At 42.5% G+C, this 5,000-nt stretch overlaps 1 protein-coding gene across 5 annotated transcripts in view; it reads right to left on the bottom strand.

The window, feature by feature from the left end:
- Positions 1-5,000, bottom strand: part of PROX1 (prospero homeobox 1) — a 49,436-nt gene that overhangs the window by 43,004 nt on the left and 1,432 nt on the right. The window contains exon 1 of one of the 5 annotated variants that reach the window (XM_039697962.1): positions 4,792-4,994. The exons of the other annotated variants lie outside the window; for them this stretch is intronic. The gene's annotated coding sequence lies outside the window, so the exon portion shown is untranslated. Of the gene's footprint in view, positions 1-4,791; positions 4,995-5,000 lie in introns of those variants that run through there. 5 annotated transcript variants of the gene reach the window in all.

Here is a 5,000-nt window from a genome sequence, read left to right as displayed (position 1 = left end):
TCACATTTCACATAAAGCATTAGACACTGTTTCCTGTTTCTTAAAATTTAACACTGAGGAAAATTAAAATATTTTTCATGCAACGCTTATCTAATATTAAACTTTACATTTGCTTAACAGAGCACAGTCTTCACAATAACAGGGTATATTGCCAAAGGCAGCATGCAGACTTTTTGGAATTGCTCCCATCTCTTTCGGTTCACCTGTAAAAACATCTACGTGCTCCCTAGGACTGCATCTGTGGCTAGTTTTAAAGAATGACTATCCATGCAAATAGGCATAATTTCAGCATGAAATAATCTGTAAAATCAAGACAGTAGTCAACGCTTACTTTGCAACTAGGATAAAAAAAAAAAGCTTTTAATACTCAGAAACATTATGTTTATTTTGCAGCCTGTGCTCATGTATTCTGGATGTACTAAAAGAATTTGCAGAGATTTGGTGTCAGAGAGAGCTATGCAAGGGACATGATGTTTGTTCACTTTACTGGTTCCTTGCATACAGGAGAGCAAAGAATAATAAAAAATATATTAAAACCAAAATATATAATTAATTCAGATGCAAAATCCAAACACCTTGACCTGTTATCAGGTCAATGGCTTCAGAGATCTTTTCTTATCAAAAACTACATTAAGCAAGTTAAGTTTGGTTACCTCATGATGAAAATAATAAAATAACAATGATTTCTGTTGCAAGGGCCCAATTCTGCCCCTGCACACCAAGGAGCATCCCATCCTGCAAGCAATGCCCCTGGAGTCCAGGGATACCAAAATCCTGTTATGTGTGAGGGGTAGGGTCAAGCCCTGTTTGGCAGCGCGTAAAAGACTGTCTCCTGCTTTCTCCCAGCTGATGCAAATGGAGCATTTCAAGGGGCAGAATCAGGTCTTACAATTAGACCATCACCAAAAAAGCCCCAAAAACCTGAGGAATATCAGAAGTGTTGTTTTTGTAAAGAACTGGCCAAGACATTGGCACAGAATAAGCCAGGGCCGAGTTTGACCTTTAAGTCCAGTGGTGTTCATTTGAAAGCGATCTAAACTAATAGAAAGACAACTGAAAGAGGTCCTGATTATTTTACCTAAGATATTCTGAAGGCATCCACCACAAAGATAGTACTTGCCAACAGGAAAAGAAAACAAACCACAAACAAAATCCACCAACCCTAAAACCTTCACGCTTTTCCTTCCTTTTCTGCAGTCAAGCTATGCTTGATTGAGAGCCAGCAATACGTTCCCAGACTCACACCAGAAACCTCATGTCAGGTTACAAGTTTTGCACTTTTCCCAGAAAATTCGAGGTGCCTGACCACGGTTCCCCTCTCTCTTGCCCAATCCCAACCAAGGACACACATGGGGAGGGCTTGCTGTACCCTTGAGTCAGCAGCTCAGGAAATAGGCTGCTCTGCGCCAGGTTGGAAGGTCATTGCCATGCATCCTTCCTCCCCAGTGTCCATTTCCCTCCCCAAGCCCCCGCACCAGCCGCTGCTCCACAGCCCATTTCTGCCACTGCAAACATGTGGCAGGAGGTGCTCCAGAGCAATGTCCCCTCCTTCCCTCAATGGAAGCTGAAAGCATTGGAGTTATCGTACACTTAACCTGGGTATTAAGCAACATCTCCCATTTGCCCTGGTGTTATCCTGAGCCAGCCAGGCTGCCAGCTTTAAGGCTTACGTGCCTTTCGGCTTAAATATGAGAAATAGTTCTACTTTAGCCTGACAAAACAGAATGGGTATTGAATGGCCAGTTAATATTTCATTCTCTGAGGACCAAAACCAATTTGCACCTCAAGGGGAGTGGAATGGCACGTAGAGCGGGATGCAAAATCCCAGCCACAACAGGCAGAATTCAAGACTGATTAGATTAGAACTGAATAAATAAGGAAATCTTGGGGAGGGGGAGAAATAATTAGGAATTGTGCGTCCTTTAGACGGTCACCACTACTTTGCCTGCACATTGTCTCAAAACTATATTTTATACATCTAAAGTCTCTGTACAGCTCTCCAGAAAAACAGAGCTGGCAAGATAGGCTTTGGTTGTCAAGATCTATGTAGAAATCTCCAGAAGCATAATTTCTTTCCAAATTGCATAGTTTTAAATTTGCGAAGGTTAAATTTGGTTTGTGCATCGCTTTTGATACTCCTCACATGCCAAGTGTAGTTTATCTTAAATTCGCCGGCCACATCTCAAGCCTCAACTCGCACAACGTGGCTTCCTCAGAAACCAAACGTTTTCCATGCCGATGGAATTAAAAATCATACCATAGACCTCAGCACTTTCTATGTCCATCCATAAACATAGCTGTAGTATTTTATTTACAAATTTACTTTCAAATCTTTTGTTTAAGGAGATATGATTGCAATGTAGCTATGAATAACCTCTTAACAGCACAGCAGCTACAGAAATGGGTACAATTTATTTTGCATCCACTTGATATGCATTGACATTTACAATGGAAACGGATTAATTTCTAAGTCTCAAAGAGTTGCTGTTACCAAACCTTTGGCTAGAATGGTCTGTCAAAATGAGTATGATGTCAGGTATTTAACCATACTCACTATTAATAAATCAATTTTTGTAATCAATTGTGTTAACTCATCTTGATCTAGAAAGATGTTGATAATTTTCTCCTAGATTAATTCCAACACCTACAGGATGCAAAGGAGATGTAAATTCAAACGCGCCCTCATCATCCCCTTTGAAGAACCCTACCCTAACCTGAACAGCCATTAAATAAACAGCACAAGAGTGCTAAACTTGATGGATATGCTTGGATGAATTCAAGCAGATATCAGTTTATACAGCTGAAATTGTTCTCATCTTTTCACAAGCCGACTACTTGCGTTGGTCCAGAGTCTGCCTGCTTCATGTCAGCCCATTATGCCAATACCATGCAAGAAATTTAACATGCTTCTGCTAATAGAAATATTTAGATCTTACACTCTAACGCACTGCACAGGGTATGGCTTTGCCAGAATCAGCCAGGAAGCATAGGATGAAAATTATTCTAGTCAACAGCATTTCATGCACAAAACCACAGCTAAAATTCAGAGAACAGATGACATCTGTTCACCATATCTGTTCAGTGCTAAAATCACATCAGCCACTAATGAGAAAGTGCTACCTTTTTGCACAGCTCTGACACAAGCTTTCTTGGGAGAAAGTACTACCTTTCTGTACAGTTCTAACACAAGTTTTCTTGGGAGAAAAGATTATCCAACTCCCTTAGCCGAAATATCTACCACAGAATTTGAAACAAGGCAGTAAGGATGAGGAACTATTTGGAGAGTAAAAAACTACTTTACTAGGATTTCTCCATAAGAAGAAGCAGCAGCAAAAATCAGTGCCTGATTTACTTCAAAATTATGCTTCTTGCTCTTTAGCCTTAAAGGAAAAGCCAACCCTTGTTTTATGAACCTGGTGATACCCAGGGCCCAATAGAGCAAGGTATTCAGCAATTCCTATGAATGCCAAACATCCACAATTCCCATCAACTACAGAGCTCAGTAACAGGAGGGATTCGGCATCTCATTAGTTCAGGCCTTTAGACAGGGGAGATGCAGGGCCCTCCATCATGTAGCCGTGCTCGGCGCTGCTTGAGGAAACAGATCTTCTGAATGAGAAAAAGAAATGAAGCTGCTCAAAGTAGAAAACAGAAAACATTTTCCTCCGCTCAAGCCAGTTTGGTCCTTGTTATTTCACTGATTATGAAGAAAATAATTCACATGGCCTCTGTGTAGAGACAATACTGAAAGGTTCTCAAGATTCCTACTCTGAATTCAGCCCAAGTTTTCCAATATACTATTTTTCCATGCTATGCAATGTCATTACATCACAATTCTTAAATTACTTAATTTAGCAGTTAAGCTGCACTTTGAGTCAGAATAAATCACTATTTAGAGACTACAAATTGCAGTATTTACAATTCTGCCCTGAATCAAATTAAATGTTTCAATTTGAAAATGTGTCCATTCCCATGAACATCTCAATTTATCAAGCAATCATAAAAGAGATAAGTTATATAAACTGAGAGGCCTCAGAGTTCAGTTGGCAGGGAAGTTAACTGTATATACCAACAGTGCCATTCAGCGAACGCGGATACTTTACAGAACAGAATTTAATAGAGAGCTGCTAGTGAAAAGTATATACATTGTACTTTTTATCACAGTTCAACTCCTGAAATCTTGATACTCTGTCTACCCTTGAGTATTAATAAACATTTCACAGAATGCGATATTGCTGCTAAAGGTAAACTCTGGACGAAAAACAGATAAAATAAATGCAAAATGAGCTGCAGTGGTCGTAAACTTAAAGTGATTGATGGCAACTCAGAGAAAAACTGTGAGAAGAAGACGTAAAGGATGTATACCACATGTAAATCTATGGCTAAGGAAACTGCCTCCATATAATTCATCCTTCATATTGCCAAACCTCTACAGGCAATGGAAGTGACAAATAATCTGAGCTTTTACACCTCACGGTGACACAAACATGTTTCTGTGTCCTGCGCTCAACACCACAGCACCTTCTGCCACCAAGCTATGGCCACAGATGCGTGGATGCGTTCCACGTGCTCCCCATACCCGGATAATGGGTTTGGGGTGACATCGCCATACAGCCAGAAACACCACGGGGTCTGCTGAGCGCTCGGGACCTGTGGGAAACTAGCGGCTTTCCAAAGCTCGTCCTGGCAACTTTTGCCCCGACACTCAAGGGCACCTCTAGTCTGCAGCCGTGTCAGCCCTGACTGAAATTCCCTACTTTGTCAAAGGCATTAACTTAATGTCCCGCGTACCTGCTCTTCCGCGGCCGGGGCACAACCACACGGACGCGCCGCTGGCCCCTCAGGGAGCTCCATCCCGCCTCGGCCGCCCTCCCGCGCACCCCGCACGGCCCGCGGACACTGCTCCCGCGCCGCTTCCCGCTGCTGACCCCGCGGCCCCGGCTCTGCCGGCACCGGGAGGCGGCGGCCGGCCGGGATCCCCCAGAGCCGCTCCGCGGCCG

Source organism: Passer montanus, unplaced genomic scaffold (assembly GCF_014805655.1).
Source record: "Passer montanus isolate IOZ18808 unplaced genomic scaffold, ASM1480565v1 scaffold12, whole genome shotgun sequence".
NCBI lineage: Eukaryota > Metazoa > Chordata > Aves > Passeriformes > Passeridae > Passer > Passer montanus.
This window is presented reverse-complemented; position numbering and strand designations above follow the sequence as displayed.